This window comes from Entelurus aequoreus, linkage group LG06 (assembly GCF_033978785.1).
Source record: "Entelurus aequoreus isolate RoL-2023_Sb linkage group LG06, RoL_Eaeq_v1.1, whole genome shotgun sequence".
Classification (NCBI taxonomy): Eukaryota; Metazoa; Chordata; class Actinopteri; order Syngnathiformes; family Syngnathidae; genus Entelurus; species Entelurus aequoreus.
In genome coordinates, this window is record NC_084736.1 from 41,110,455 (window position 1) to 41,127,354 (window position 16,900).

The 16,900-nt window shown below is 41.1% G+C and overlaps 1 long non-coding RNA gene across 3 annotated transcripts in view; it reads left to right on the plus strand.

Annotated features, from left to right (window-relative positions):
• The window catches only part of LOC133651548 (uncharacterized), a 47,785-nt gene that overhangs the window by 14,811 nt on the left and 16,074 nt on the right, over positions 1-16,900 (plus strand). The window contains exons 2-3 of one of the 3 annotated variants that reach the window (XR_009826437.1): positions 1,024-1,960; positions 13,969-14,141. This is a non-coding gene — a long non-coding RNA (uncharacterized LOC133651548). Of the gene's footprint in view, positions 1-807; positions 1,961-13,968; positions 14,142-16,900 lie in introns of those variants that run through there. The other 2 variants (XR_009826436.1, XR_009826438.1) reach the window with 2 other exon arrangements.

Below are 16,900 nucleotides of genomic sequence, written 5' to 3' on the forward strand. Positions count from 1 at the left end.
TGGTCCAATATTTACAAAATAATTATTGAAGCTTTCAACTACTTCCTTTATGTTGTCATTTTTTTTATTTTAATCTAAGAAGTATCGAGGGTAGTCCCTCTTTGTTCCATTTTTAATAATGCTATTGAGGATGCCCCATGTTGCTCTCTACGGAACCTCGACAGAGCTATGCTAAAAACATTAGCTCCGTTAACCCGGCCGTATTGGCATGTGTTGCAATGTTAAGATTTCATCATTGATATATAAACTATCAGACTGCGTGGTCGGTAGTAGTGGGTTTCAGTAGGCCTTTAGGCTAACTGTGTGTACATATTGCATCATTACTCGTTTGTAGGTATATTTATGCAAAAAATATTTCCTGCATTTCTGATGGTTGTTTGTGTGCCATGTTGTTCCAGACCACAGCAAACCCAGCTTGCAAAGATTGTAATACATCCATTAGAAGAAGACAGTCATTTCCAGGAGTTATCTCACCCTCTGAGAAGTTTTAGTAATGTTTTCCAATGTTGTAAAAATGTGGAGAATAAATATTACATTTCAACATTTCTATCAATGAAGATTTGCGTCAGCCTGCGACACATAGTTATTTTGATAGTAGGCTAATTTAGCTGATATTGTCATGAGGGCAGTTCTCCTGCTCTTTTTTCCTCTTGTTTTCCTATTCCCCTCTTCCTCTCGTGTCTGTCCTGTCATTAGTTTCAGGTGTGCTGCCAGTCATCCGAGCCCACCTGTTGCTAATCAACTACCAGGCTTAAACCCTGGATCTCCACTCAGCCGGTGCCAGTTCGTCCGTTGCCTGCGGTAGAATATAGCCACAAGCTCACTTACTCTGACCTTTGCTCTGAACCTTTTGTAATTCCTGTTTTTGTATTTCCTCATGTGGAGGTCAGATTTGGACCCGCTTTTCCTGGAGCTGAACTTTTGTTACAATTGATTTATTTTCTCCAGTGATTTTTTTGTTATTAAATAGAGACTTTTGAGGATCTTCACTTGGATTCTCACTCTTTTTTGAAACCACAACAGAACGAACTGGCCAGTATGAATCCAGCGGACCTTCCCCATGATGAGGACACACCTGCGGCAATCAGGGAAGCCATTTCGCAGCAAGGCATCCTGCTTGGCCTGCATGAACAAACACTACGCCATCTTGTCCAAGGAAATCAGGACCTTGTATCACAGATGAGTCAATTAATGAACCAAATGTCTGTTTTGACTAAAAAACTTTTATCCATAGCCTCTGCCCAGTCACCTTTGACCCCTGCCTCACCCCACGCCTAAGCAGCAACTCTTGAAGTTCCCGTGCCAAACCCTGAGCCTTTTCATGGGGACCTGAGCAGCTGTCGAGCCTTTCTTCTGCAGTGTTCCAACGTTTTTCAGCTCAGACCAACAACCTTTTCCACAGATAAGTCAAATATTTTGTTTATGGTTTGGTTACTGCGTGGCAGGGTCTTAACATGAGCAGAGGCAGAAGACTCCAAGAATCCACTGGCACTCAGAAGATTTAATGACTTTATTGAGCGTTTCCGGCAAGTTTTCGACCACCCAAATTATGCTGGCAGTGCTGCTAAGCGTCTCCTAGCTCTACAGCAGGGAAGTCATAGTGCTGCTGATTATTCTGTGGAGTTTCAAACATTGGCAGCTGATTTAGGATGGAATGACAAAGCGCTTATGGAGATTTTTAGTAAGGGCCTTAACGACCAGATAAGGGATGAATTGGCTTGCAGAGACGAAGAGACACATTTCAGTTCACTGATTTCATTGGTGATTTGTTTAGATAACCGTTTACGTGAGCGCCGCCAAGAGAAGACTGGTCAATCTAAATTCCCCCAAACTGTTCACAGACCTGCAATTAAAGCAGCATAAATTCCCCGTCCTACCCCTCCTGCGGCTACTGAAGAACCCATGCAGCTGGGCAGAGCACACCTGTCTCCTGGAGAACGGCAGCAACGCATGCGGCTAGGTCAGTGCCTATATTTTGGGGGATCGGGTCATTTAATTTCCACTTTTCCAGTCAGGTCAAAAAGACCGGACTCACCAGTAGCCCTGGGAGTATTGGTGAGTTCTGAAATAGGGTGTAGTCCCCGATTGTTACTTCCGGCTACCCTTAGTTTGGGTATATATTCCCTGCCTATGTCGGCGTTGATCGATTCTGGTGCTGAGGACAACTTTTTAGATTTTGAGTTAGCTAAACAGTCTAACATACAGGCACTTAAAGCTCCCATTACAGCCAATTCTTTAAATGGGAAATTTTTGGCTAATGTCACTCACTGTACTGTCTCGCTAACACTTTGCCTCTCTGGAAACCACCATGAAGAGATTTAATTTAAGATAATCTCTTCTCCTCACACACCACTCTTGTTGGGACATCCTTGGTTGAGTTTGCACAACCCCAACATCGACTGGTTACATGGTAGAATTACAGGTTGGAGTGAAAAGTGTCACATTAATTGCCTTCGCTCTGGCCTGGTGTCGGTTAAGGATGGTCCCTCTGAGCCTCTTGAAATTTCTGACCTGTCGAACATACCCACATGTTATCACGACCTAGCAGAGGTATTCAGTAAGGATAAGGCCTTATCTCTATCTCCTCACCGCCCATATGATTGCGCCATTGAGCTCCTTCCTGGTGCAACATTACCCTCTAGCCGCTTTGTTGCAGCCGTTACTTGGGAGATTGAAGCAGAGGTTAAGGAGGCTCAACGTACGGAACCCGATCCAGGTAATGGACCCGATAACCATCTCTCGATGCCTAATTCTGTCCATCCTCAAGTGTTGCAATGGGTCCATACTGCTCGATTTTCCTGCCACCCTGGAGTTACTCGCACACTCAACCTACTAAAACGTCGATTTTGGTGGCTTTCGATGGATGCTGACACACGGAAGTACAGTATGTCCTTGCCTGCTCCGTCTGCGCCCGAAGCAAGTCTTCACACCGTCCACCCTCAGGACTTCTCCAGCCGCTCCCCGTACCTTCTCGACCATGGTCTCATATTTCTATGGACTTTGTCACAGGACTGCCCCTGTCCCAAGGTAACACAGTAATACTTACCATAATTGACCGTTTTTCCAAGGCCTGTCATTTTGTGGCTCTACCCAAGCTGCCGACAGCTTTGGAAACTGCAAATCTCCTTGTAAATCAGGTCTCTCGTCTACATGGACTGCCTATGGACATTGTCTCAGACCGTGGACCTTAGTTCACCTCTCAAGTATGGCGGCTGTTCTGTAAGTCAATCGGAGCTACAGTCAGTCTTTCCTCTGGTTTTCACCCACAAACTAATGGCCAGACGGAGCGGACAAACCAGGAGCTGGAAGCCGCACTAATATGCGTGGCAGCAGACATCCCGACCCTGTGGAGCGCCCATCTTTCCTGGGTTAAGTATGCCCATAATTCACAATTGATTTCTGCTACTGGATTAACCCCCTTTGAAGCCTCTCTTGGCTACCAACCGCCACTATTCCAGGAGCAGGAACAGGAGTTGGCCGTACCATCCGTCCAACATCATCTGCGTCGGTGTAAAAAGATATGGAAGGACACACAAGCTGCCCTCCTACGTACGGCCGAACGCAACAAGGTGGTGGCCGATTGTCGCAGAGTTCCCGCTCCAGCCTATCAACCAGGACAGTTGGTCTGGTTATCATCCCGGAACATCCCCCTAAAGACTGAGGCTCGTAAACTGTCTCCACGTTTTATTGGTCCTTTTCCTGCCGATGTGATCGTCAACCCTACAGCCGTGCGACTGAAGCTGCCCTCTTCCATGAGGACATATCCTGTCTTTCACGTTTCCCAGCTCAAACCAATGACTGCCAGCCCATTTAAGGATCTTCACTTGGATTCTCACTCTTTTTGAAACCACAACAGATATAGACACTTACATCATGGGTTGTCTTCATTATAGCACTTATATAAGACTTTTAAAGTTGTTTTGATAGTAGACTAATATAGCTAATATAGACACTTACATCATGTGTTGTCTTCATTATAACACTTATATAAGACTTAATTTTTTGCGGCTCCAGGCAGATTTTTTTGTTGTATTTTTGTCCGATATGGCTCTTTCAACTTTTTTGGTTGCCGACCCCTGCACTAGGTTTTGCAGTTACACAATTGTTTTATTATATTAGTTTTATTATATTCTTACATGGGAAAAGAGCAATTGTATAAATGCAAGAAAAAAGCCAAAAAAACGAAATATGTGAGTCATGTGAAAATCTGAGTAATACTTAATAATTAATTGACTTAGTCATCTATAATGTAAATTTTGGCAAAATCAGTTTTTAGCATTTATACAAAATAAAAGAATATCAATGTAACCCCTGCATTCTTCGACTTTTTAAAATATATGCCCTTTTTTGGAACAAGTTTGGACACCTCTGAACTAAAGTATCAAAAGCATCGATATTTTGATTTGAGAATGGATATTAGAGCATACAGATCTGGTATCAGCGGTATCAATTTTTCAGAATGGATGCGCACGTAATTAATATTTGGTCATTTCAACTTAAGTGGAAGTGGATGCTATTTAACAACCATATGGTATCCCCTAGTTCAGAGTCTTCTCAACTTTATCATCATGCTTCAAACCCCGTTTTGAACAGCCCACTACAACACATGCTCATTGTAGCCAGTAATCCTGACTTCCTCATTTTGATTAGAAAAAAAACAATAAAATAAATGTTTTGTAGGTTAAACTGTTTTCTAGATCCCCAGCAACTTTTCGAAGCATCAAACAGGTTTATATGTGGTTATAGTGTATACATATATATTTATAAGTGGTTTATATATATATATTTATTTGTGGTTATAGTGTGTATATATTTATATGCGGTTATAGTGTATATATATTTTCTCATTCGGTTTTGCACACTCTTGGAGTCGTCATGTACATAGTGTCATGTACATAGTGTCATGTACATAGTGCATATACCCCCCATTGTTTGTATATATTGTTTTTCAAATCACCTGACATATATACTGTGTATATGTACATCATTTATCAATTTTTTAACATATTTGTTTTATACATGTTACAGGTTATATATCTTTTATTATTGAATGTATCAAATGTGATGAATATTTAATGGACCACAATGGAAACAAGCCTTTTGGCTTTTTGTGCCATCCATTTGCCTTTTTAAAGCATTACATGGATTCAATTCTTTAAGATGTCAAACTTCTCAATCAATCTATGTTGTGCTCCTGAGCTAATGTTGCTGAATTTAAATGTAGTTTTATTAGTTTATTTCCCTTTATTTTTCAGTGTCAAATGGGATAAGTCGGTCAAAAAATGTTTGAAATTAAAAAACGTATTTTTTTTTTATTTAATGCAAATTTATGCACTTTAAATATTTTCACACTAAAACAATGTTGATGCATTCATTATTTGATGTAAGTTAATGGATTTTTCTGTCTTTAATGTTAAGGATACGATGTTGTGCAGAGGCATACTTACAACAATTTCATAGACAAATAGTCGGGGCGGAGAGTATTTCGTAACAGAAAATAATCGAGAAGCACTGCCTTAGCCAATTGGAATGGAGGTTCAGGGTCTTGCTCAAGAGAACTTCGAACAACTAGTTTCAATATACTCGCGTCCAAAAAGTCTTAATGTCTGAACCACTGCTCCCCCGTCAAATGTAGACAGACAGACAGACAGATAGACAGGTAGTACTCTATTGATTCCTTCAGGAGAGTTCCCTCAGGAAAATTTTAATTCCAGCAGCAGTGTACAGAATTGAGATCAAATTTAAAAAGTGAAAAGTAAATAATGGGCGTATAAATGGAAATAAAATAGAACATAGTACAATAAGAATAAAAATAAAAAGCAACAACAATAATACAAATATAACAGTAAAAATAAGAATATAACAAGAGAAACTAGGCAGTAGTGACCATGTAGTCCTTAAACATGTAAAACAAAGCTTTAGGTCTGCAAAGTTAGGTGTTGGTGAGCAGTGTTCGGTTAGTTACTGAAAACCAGTAGCTAGTTACAATTACTAGTTACTTAATTTCAAAAGTAACTCAGTTACTAACTCAGTTACTTACACCAAAAAGTAATGCGTTACTGTGAAAAGTAACTATTTAGTTACTTATTTTTTTCTTCTTTTTTTTTAAAGCTCCCATTAATGGCCTTTTAGCCTTCATTACAATACTGTTATTGCACTGGAGAATAATACAATCTGTTGATCAATTTGACATGCATTTTTATTTTCCTTTTAACATAATTAATGAAAAACAGTGCAACATAGAAAGGCATTTCTCCTTTCTTTAAACTTGGACCAATGACCATTAATAAAAAACAACTTAAAGTGCAACATAAGAAGGCACATCATCTTCCTTGAAACATAGATAGTGGAATGAAGCCTGACATCTCGAGTGATGCTGCTGTCTTCCACACTTGGAGTCATGGATTGTAGAATCCTTGTTTTCAGTGGCAGGATCATTGACACAGATGGTGAAGTTTCAGTGCTCAGTAGAGATGTAACAGTTTTGAGGGGTTTAAGCACCTGGACGACCTCCTCTGCCACTCTCACATCATCATCAGACAGGGTGATAAATGATAAAATGATAAATGGGTTATACTTGTATAGCGCTTTTCTACCTTCAAGGTACTCAATGCGCTTTGACAGTATTTCCACATTCACCCATTCACACACACATTCACACACTGATGGCGGGAGCTGCCATGCAAGGCGCTAACCAGCAGCCATCAGGAGCAAGGGTGAAGTGTCTTGCCCAAGGACACAACGGACGTGACTAGGATGGTAGAAGGTGAGGATTGAACCCCAGTAACCTTCCGATTGCTGGCCCGGCCACTCTACCAACTTCGCCACGCCGTCCCCATGATGATGTCTTTGACATTTGTCTTGTGGGTCAATGCAGAGTATATAGCTGCCTGCTGCTCCAACATATCATAAGTGGAGTTCCACCTCATTGGGACATCATGTATGAGCTTAATGAGTAGGCAGCTTTAGCATTTCTTGCTTTGTCTTAAGCACATGAGCAGCTGTTGTGCTTGCGTGGAAGTAGGAAACCTCCTTCCTGATCCTCCCAAGGAGGCGCTCCATCCTATTGACTGAGATGTGATGCCAAATTCACTACATGTGCAAAGCACCTATCTGTGGTCCCAATCCTGTCTCATTCACTGCATTTATGTGATTTTTGGCATTATCAGTTGTGACTGGGATATCTTTATCTTCCATTCCTCCACTGCTTGTGTCAGTACCTGCGCAAGGGGACTCTCGTAGAGGGGCGTGTCTTCTCATCTCCCAGTCTGCTGTGATGAAGTGAGCGCTTATCGTCACATTGTTTCCCTGGACGTGCACCTGTCTGTCATGAGCGCAACAGATGATGCTCGGGATAGTTCATCCACAACTTTTTTCTTCTCCTGCTCATAAAGATCTGGCACAATCTTATCGCTGAAGTGGGTGCGCGACGGGATGTCGTAACGTGGCTCAAGCACGTTCAGCATGTGTTTAAAAGCCTCGTCTTGCACAACGGAGTCTGTACCTATAAACACACCGATTAAATGGCGCGGGGCGTTCAAGCTCTTTCGTTACTCCGCTCGCCATGACCACGCTGTGTGTGGACTGAACGTGCAAACAACTTTTTTTTTGTTTCATATATCAAACCGCTGATCACGCGTGTCCCTCCCCTCCCCACACCCACACCCAGACACACACACACGCCTCTTTTCTTCTCTCCGGCTTGTGACAGAGGAAGATTCAGAAGAACGACACCGTAGCGCTTCTGTTTCCAGCCGATACTACTTAAAAAAGAACGTAAAATAACGCAGTAACGCATCATGTAGTAACGGTAACTGAGTTACTGAATATAAAAAATAACGCGTTAGATTACTAGTTACCGCCGAAACTAACGGCGTTACTGTAGCTCGTTACTTTGTAACGCGTTAGTCCCAACACTGTTGGTGAGACACTGCATTAGCGAGCCTCTCAGTTGGTTTTTAAATGTTTCTTCTTTAATCTGGTCAGCATGTGCCGAGGAAGTCAAGGTTTAAAGGAAATAATGTTTGTATTTCTGAAAGTCTCCTAAGTAATGTTACAGTCACACTCTGGGCTACGACGACTCATTTGAATTTATTTATTTATTTTTTTTTTTTTTTGATAAATCCAATCTTTTAAAGAAGTTCACATCACAAAAAAAAAGTGATTTTCAATGTGAAAGGAATAGGAATGCTGCAGTGTGTATGCAAGTAAACATGGCTCCAATCTAGTGTTGTCCCGATACCAATACTTTGGTACCTTTTCGATACTTTTCTAAATAAAGGGGACCACAAAAAATGTCATTATTGTCTTTATTTGAACAAAAAATCTTAGGTACATGAAACATATGTTTATTATTGTAATTTAGTCCTTAAATAAACTACTGAACATACTAGACAACTTGTCTTTTAGTAGTAAGTAAACAAACACTCCTAATTAGTCTGCTGACGTATGCAGTAACATATTGTGTCATTTATCTACCTATTGTTTTGTCAACATTATGAGGGACAAAGTGTAAACATGGATTATTAATCTACTTGTCCATTTACTGTTAATATCTGCTTATTTTCTGTTTCAACATGTTCTATCTACACTTCTGTTAAAATGTAATTATCACTTATTCTTTCTTCTTAGATACTTTACATTAGTTTTGGACGATACCACACATTTAGGTATCGATCCGATACCAAGTTGTTACAGGATCATACATTGGTCATATTCAAAGTCCTCATTTGTCCAGGGACGTATTTCTTGACTTTATAAACGTAATATGAATTTTTAAAAACGGAAACAAGATTTTGTGATGATAAAAAATATTGATGTAATCATAGTAGTATCGACTAGATACACTCTTGTACTTGGTATCATTACAGTGGATGCCAGATGTAGATCCAGCAATGGCATTTGTTTACATTTAGGTGCGCTAGCTTTTGTTAGCGGTGACGCCAGTAAGCTATTGTATCCTCCTAGGGCAGTGGTTCTTAACCTGGGTTCGATCGAACCCTAGGGGTTCGGTGAGTCGGCCTCAGGGGTTCGGCAGAGCCTCTGCCACGGAGGTCAAGACACACCCAACTCATCGTGTAAATAAAAACTTCTCCTCACCGTCGTATTATGGATACCCCCGAACAATGTTCCCTCTAATTTTCCATCTGATTTGCAGGTGTGTTATTTGTTGTAAGTTCAAGCACTGTGTTGGTCTTGTTCTTTGAACAAGGTGATGTTCATGCACGGTTCATTTTGTGCACCAGTAAAAAAAACATATAACTTTGTCTTGAATTTGAAAAAAACAACATTTTATTTTTCACTAAAGAAGGGTTCGGTGAATGCGCATATGAAACTGGTGGGGTTCGGTACCTCCAACAAGGTTAAGAACCACTGTCCTAGGGTGTGTAGTGAAGCCTGTTTAGCGATTCCTCATCCTCCAGTGATAATGTTACTTGTAAGAAACGTAATTTATTTGTCACCATGGAGCCGAGGATTAGTCATTTAGAAGTAGCTAAAACACTGCCGACTGCGGATGGATGTTAGCTGCTAGCTAGCTAACCATGTCTCAAAGCACCTCTTCCTGAGGGCGTTTCAGTGTTATAACTTCACCTTTATCTTTAATTTTTAAGCCAAAATGCGTCCGTTCTCCCTTTTCTGTCTACACACTGTGTCTGCTTGTAAGTACTCTGTGTGTGTGCGCTGCCGAACATGCTCCTCTGCTTGTAAACCAGCAATGTCATGACATTTAATGTCATGACGTGACGGCGCGCCATCATGCCCGTTAAAAATAATAATAATAATAATAATAATAATAATAATTGGGAACCGGTACTTTTCAAACAGAGTTTAGTACTTTTCTTGATTCATTAGTACCGCAATACTATACCAGTACCGGTATACCGTACAACCCTATGTTCTAGTAAACAACTGTATTGGGTTTGAGTCCCAGTCGGAGTTGTGGGCAAGGTTTGCTTGTTTCTGATTTAATTATGTTCAAGTATATATTTTGTACAAAAAGAAAAATATTGAACACATTTTTTTCCCCTATGATTTTGTTCAAGTACAAAACATGCGTACAATTACATTCAAGTTTGAGTCTACAAGAACTGCATAAAAAAATCATTTCAAAATTGTGAAAAAAATTTGGCTGGCATTGTTGCGGTAGTCACGTCCCAAAGATGCAGAAGATCCAAATAGTCACGTATGGCTAACAACGTGAAACCAAAATTGAGCATGGTGAAAACTAGTCTTCAGAAGTCAATATGACTGCCAGGCTGGGTGAAGTGTGAGGCGGGTATAAATATCTTTGTGATTAGTGATCAGGAGCAGGTGAGCGTCCCGACCACTAATCTGAGGCAGGTGCGGGGAATCAGCACCCATGGCAACGGACACAACTAAAGAAGGTGCTGGAAACAGAAATAGACAATAAACTAAGGACATTAAAAAGTAAACATAACATGAACCGGGCAACGGATGATGACAAAAATGTTCGATTGGGGATTGTTAAATTAAATCCTGCTTAAAGGCTAAATTCAGCCAACTTGTTTTAATTCTAAAATATATGTTTGCCTGATTTCTGCTCATTCGTCAAACGTTTATTTTTATTGCAAAGGATTATGACGTTTATGACTTTCTTGCAGACACAGGTCGGATGAATGCCACACGATCTTTCAGACTGCAGTTGCATCAGATACTTATCTGATTCTTACGTCTTGTATGTAAGAGGCCTTAGTCGGATTTCAAAAAAATTACATCGGAATTGTGCTGTTCACATTGACATGAAAACATCTCATAAGGGCAAAACAAGCTGCAGTGTTGATATAGACTATATAATTGTTACTTAACGTATTGTGTGTCTCTATAGTGGTTGGAAGTTGTATTACTTATTGTTGTTACCAGGTGTGTCCCGATACTTTTTCCACCGATACCGTACCGATATTGCAGCCTTGACTGTGGGCCGACACCAATACGATTCGATATCAACCCGAATAGAGATCTATGTCGTTAGGATTTTATCAATAAAACAACCAAAGAAAAAAAATACTTTTGTCTGAGGAGACAAAACAAAAAAATAGAGCCTACCTAGATCAACATCAACTTTTACTCGCTGGCGTGAGCTTAAAGACGAGGAATCTGTTCCTGCTCAACTAGTAAGTGACTTTCAATGCTCAAATTAAAATGGTAATGCTAATGTTAGCTATCGGAAGTTTGAGTGGTAGCAATGAATAGCCACAAAGGGGATAGTTTCACTACTACTTCCTTCGAAAAAAATCTCCTGCCGGTCTTCCTTTTCCCTGATACATTTCAATTCGATACGATATCAACCTGAACAGAGATGTATAGCTTTAGGATTTTATCAATATTAATATCGATATTTCCTATCAATACCGGTATTCATCTGTACTCTTATCGGTAATATATGTACTGTGTAGATAAAGATGTGAAAAAATTTAATTTTTTTATTAGCATTTTTTAACACACGAGGTTGTACACCAGCAACATCATGAAACATCCCACAGCAGGGAAGTCTTTTATCAACACCTACTTTTTAGGTGTTAAACAAGTCAACTATGTTTGCAGTACATGGTACAACGCAGTTGTTGTGTCATCATCTTGGAAAGACCACACAGATCTGTCAACGTTTCTATTTACATTTATAAAGACCCAGTGATTATTGAAAATGTTCACTTTTTTGAGAGAATTACTGTAGATTAGAGGACAATCGGGTCGATGAAGTGCGGTGTAGCGGCAGCCGTGACTTTTAAGTGGCGTTCATTTCAAACTGACATTAACTCTTATTAGCGTTCGTTACTTTGGGGACTAGGAGTAAATATTCAAGATTCAAGATGGGGCGTCGTGGCGAAGTTGGTAGAGTGGCCGTGCCAGCAATCGGAGGGTTGCTGGTTACTGGGGTTCAATCCCCACCTTCTACCATCCTAGTCACGTCCGTTGTGTCCTTGGGCAAGACACTTCACCCTTGCTCCTGATGGCTGCTGGTTAGCGCCTTGCATGGCAGCTCCCGCCATCAGTGTGTGAATGTGTGTGTGAATGGGTGAATGTGGAAATACTGTCAAAGCGCTTTGAGTACCTTGAAGGTAGAAAAGCGCTATACAAGTATAACCCATTTATCATTTATCATTTATAAGATTGTTTATTGTCATATGCACAGTTAAACAGACAGTTTGCCGTACAATGAAAATCTTACTTTGCTAGTCCACCCTTCAACAAGTTACACGGTACTTAGCTAAAATAGAACCTTTGTGCCTGATGTCTAGTTGCTGACTCTGACTGACTCAGGCCGGTTTGTGAGAAAGTTCAGCACCCAGTCACAGAGAGCCGGACCAACAGTGAGGAGTTTAGCAGTGAGTTTTTGTGGGATGACCGTGTTAAAAGCAGAGCTGTAGTCGATTAATAACCTGGCATAGGTGTCCTTGCCCTCCAAGTGGGTGAGAGTGGTGTGGATGACGGTGTTGACTGCATCCTCAGTGGACCGGTTCTGCCGGTAGGCAAACTGCAGAGGGTCCAATGTGTCTGGGATGGTCTTCTTGATGTGTGACATGACTATCCTCTCGAAGCACTTCATCACTATTGGGGTGAGTGCAACGGGGCGATAGTCATTCAGACAGGTCAGTGTTTTTCTTTGGCAGGGGCACGATGGCGGTGGTTGTGTTACAAACTTTTGTGTGGTGTTGCTTCCTTATTTGTGATTATTATTAATCATGGTTATTGTCAGTACTATCAGAAAACAAAGACTAAAACCAACTACAACCTACGCGAGCAATATTTATACTGGTGACAATAAGTAGAGCATGTTTAGCAGCCTAATGTACGCCCAAAACTGAAGAGGAGACATTTTACCCAGGTATGCCTATAGACTACACCAGTGTTTTTCAACCTTTTTTGAGCAATGGCACATTTTTTTAATTGAAAAAATCCTGAGGCACACCACAAGCAGAAATCATTAAAAAACGAAACTCAGTAGCCGATGTTGACAATAAAATGTCGTTCTCGCAAGTGTTGGATATGAACTCAAACCATAACCAAGCATGCATCACTAAAGCTCTTGTCTCAAAGTAGGTGTACTGTCACCACCTGTCACATCACAAATCTGGAATATGTCCTTAAGGGGGGAATCTGTCATGATCTGTGGTCAGGATCATGTTTTGTATTATCGGTTTGTTTTGGACTCCTTTTAGTTCCTGTTTATGCACCTCCTGAGTTTAGTCACCATGGTTACTTATGAATCTCACCTGCCTCTGTTGTTCGGGACACTCACCTGTTTGTAAACAAGAGACACTATTTAAGCCTGACTTTCTGATCACTCATCCTGGCTTCTTTGTTTGCTCCACGCAACAAGTTACGTTAGTTATTCTTGTGATTCCTGATTCGTGTTCCTGCGCTAAGCTTCGTCATAGCTTCCCATGCTATCGGCCCGCTTTTCTGTTTATTCTTGTTTTTGTCTGCGTGTATCTACGGTGTATGATTTATGATTAATTAATCATCTCCTACCTTCACGTTTTCGTCCAGAGTTTGTCCATTTTGCATCTGGAGGAACGACCCCGCATAAAGATGCGACCCCCACGTGACAGTCGCCACCTCATCGCAGGGCCGTATTATTTTTAATATTGTTATAATTACTTATTTATTCATGTTTTTTTTTTACTTTTATATTTTTTTATAAAAAAATGGGATGGATGTAAGTATAAATAACCAAAATCCACCTTTTAAAAGAGCATGGCTAAATATCACTTATGACGGTTTATTCTCTAAATAATAACTTTGCAGGCTCAGCTTGCATGCTGGTTTTTTGAAAGCGGCGTGTATCGGGGTGCTAACATTCCCTGTAAAGTCAATAACCACATGACACACATGCTATTTTTCATGCACGAGAGTATCCACGCCCACGCAGGGAGATCCATGTGTGTTCCCTTTCAAGACATGCTGACAGCTCCATGAGAGCCCATCAAAGCATTGTGCTCATGACAGGCTAAAGCGACCCCAGAAGAGCATTGATCCTCACAGACGCATCGGCTATGTTGAAGAGTCGGGCCAAGCGATAACAATTCACAGCCAGACCAGCTGCTGACAACACAGCATTGGACTGAGTGGATGGCGAAGGGGCGACGATGATCATCCGTAGGAAAAGACAGCAAACTGTGGTACGTACGCTGGCTCTATCTATCCATCTATCGATTATAGTACTGTGTTCTAATGTATTCAAACACAGTGTTACTGTTCAAACTGTGTTGTAATGTTTCAGTGACCAAAAATATTGCATATACTTGTTATATAAATAGTATAAATGTAAGAAAAAAAGCCCCAAACACAAATCAGTAAGTAATGTGAAAATCTAACTAATTGACAATACATTGACTTAGTGGGCAGCATGGTGGCACAGGGGTTAGATAGATAGATAGATAGTACTTTATTGATTCCTTCAGGAGAGTTCCCTCAGGAAAATTTTAGGTTAGTGCATTTGCCTCACAATACGAAGGTCCTGAGTTCAATCCCGGGCTCGGGATCTTTCTGGGTGGAGTTTGCATGTTCTCCCCGTGACTGCGTGGGTTTCCTCCGGGTACTCCGGCTTCCTCCCACCTCCAAAGACATGCACCTTGGGATAGGTTGATTGGCAACACTAAATTGGCCCTAGTGTATGAATTTTGTCTATCTATCTGTGTTGGCCCTGTGATGAGGTGGCAACTTGTCCAGGGTGTACCCCGCCTTCCGCCCGAATGCGACTGAGATAGGCTCCAGCGCCCCCCGAGACCCCGAAAAGGACCACCGGTAGAAAATGGATGGATGGATGGAAATTGACTTAGTCACCTGTAATGTAAATCTGGAAAAATCTTTTTTAGCATTTAAAAAAGTAAAATAAAATAATAATGAAGTGAATTAATTGATTCATATTATGTTTAGCATAAGGTGAATGTTTATATTCAACTTGGATAATACGAACCACCAGGTTTAAGTAAATAATTGTTGAGTCCATAATAAATTAAGGGGCCTTAGTTGGACTTTGGCATGCGGACTGCGTTAACTCTCTCACGGGAACAGGCAATAAATTCAAACTTTGGAATGCAAAAGTGATAGCTCTATCCTGGAGGAGAGACTCCTTGTCTATCTTCACGTCAACTTCTAAGTTACAACATACAGAGGTTGTTTTTCGGTCACTTACACATGAACATCTTACCTGGTCATGTTGTACTCTCCTGAATGAACACACACCCAGACAGAGAAAGAAGGAAGTTATGAGTGCCTGATTTTTTGGACTTGACCTCCTCCAGGTACTGCAGTCCTGTATAATGACGTTTGCTTGTAATAAAGCAAGTTTTTGTTCAGCAAAGCGTCTCCGACGTCTCTTTTGATCCAGTCCCACTGCTGTGTTGCCCTTCTGCCCGGAGGGGATGACAAGACAAGAAATACACATCAATATCAATATATTATCATTATTTTCAAGATGGCGGCGCATTGCTATGCAGCAGCTTGAAGACGCTCTTGGGAGTGTAGAGCGATTTGGCAAAAAACACCTGTCATTTCTGTCAATTTCATGGCCGGCTCAAAGCGTGAACACTCTGTGATCACATACGACCGACAGACAATTTTGGATGTGGATGGATCGGGTCGTTATAGACTGAAAGATGCATGTACGGTGGACCTCCTCGCTAGCATGGGAATACTTCGCGGGCTACATCGAGCGGCCTTTGTAGCAGCGGAGTCAAGTGCTAGCGGTGACCGCCAATGGAGACGACGTAAGCGGTGTGAGCAGAAGCAGAAGCGGGGATGCCGAGCGGGGCTAACAACAAAGGGAAAAGCTAACCAAAGAAGCGTGGAGTGTCCGGGTAAGAAGCCATTTAAACTAGAACTAGCCGGCGCCAGGCTGGATAATCCCTGCACACATAGCAATTATCTTAGAATAAAACACAACTCACATAATGTTTTTTCTTTTGTGACCGTGTCAGAGGCAGACATGCAATCTACTGAGGTGGCTAACTATGATGCGTTCAGTTTATCGCAACATCTAGCAAACAATCGGACAATTCCCGTCGTATCAATTCCTAGATATGGTCGAAAATATTTAAAGTGCACTACGCATAATAAACGCAACATTATTAATATTGCTACTTCGGATAATTTCAACAAACAATCCTCAAAACAGCCCACTACCTATAATATGGGCTTTTTAAACATAAGATCATTATCTTCCAAAACGTTATTAGTTAATGAGGTCATTAGAGACAACAAACTTGACGTCGTTGGTCTCGCCGAGACCTGGCTCAAACCAGACGATTTTTTGCGCTAAATGAGGCATCTCCTCCTAACTATACCAATGCACATGTTTCCCGTCCTCTTAAAAGGGGAGGGGGTGTCGCACTAATATACAATGAAAACTATAATTTTACACCTAACCTAAATAATAAATATAACTCGTTTGAGGTGCTCACTTTGAGGTTTGTCACACCGCTGCCTCTCCACCTGGCTGTTATCTACCGCCCCCCTGGGCCCTATTCGGACTTCATCAGTGAATTCTCAGAGTTTGTTGCTGATCTAGTGACGCACACCGACAATATAATCATAATGGGGGACTTTAATATCCATATGAATACCCCATCGGACCCTCCATGCGTGGCGCTCCAGACTATAATTGATAGCTGTGGTCTTACACAAATAATAAATGAAGCCACGCATCGCAACGGTAATACGATAGATCTAGTGCTTGTCAGGGGTGTCACCACCTCTAAAGTTACGATACTCCCGTACACTAAAGTAATGTCCGATCATTACCTTATAAAATTCAAAGTTCTGACTCATTTTCAACAAACTAATAATAATAATAATAACTACTATAGCAGCCGCAACATTAATGCTGCCACAACGATGACTCTTACTGACCTACTGCCTTCGGTAATGGCACCATTCC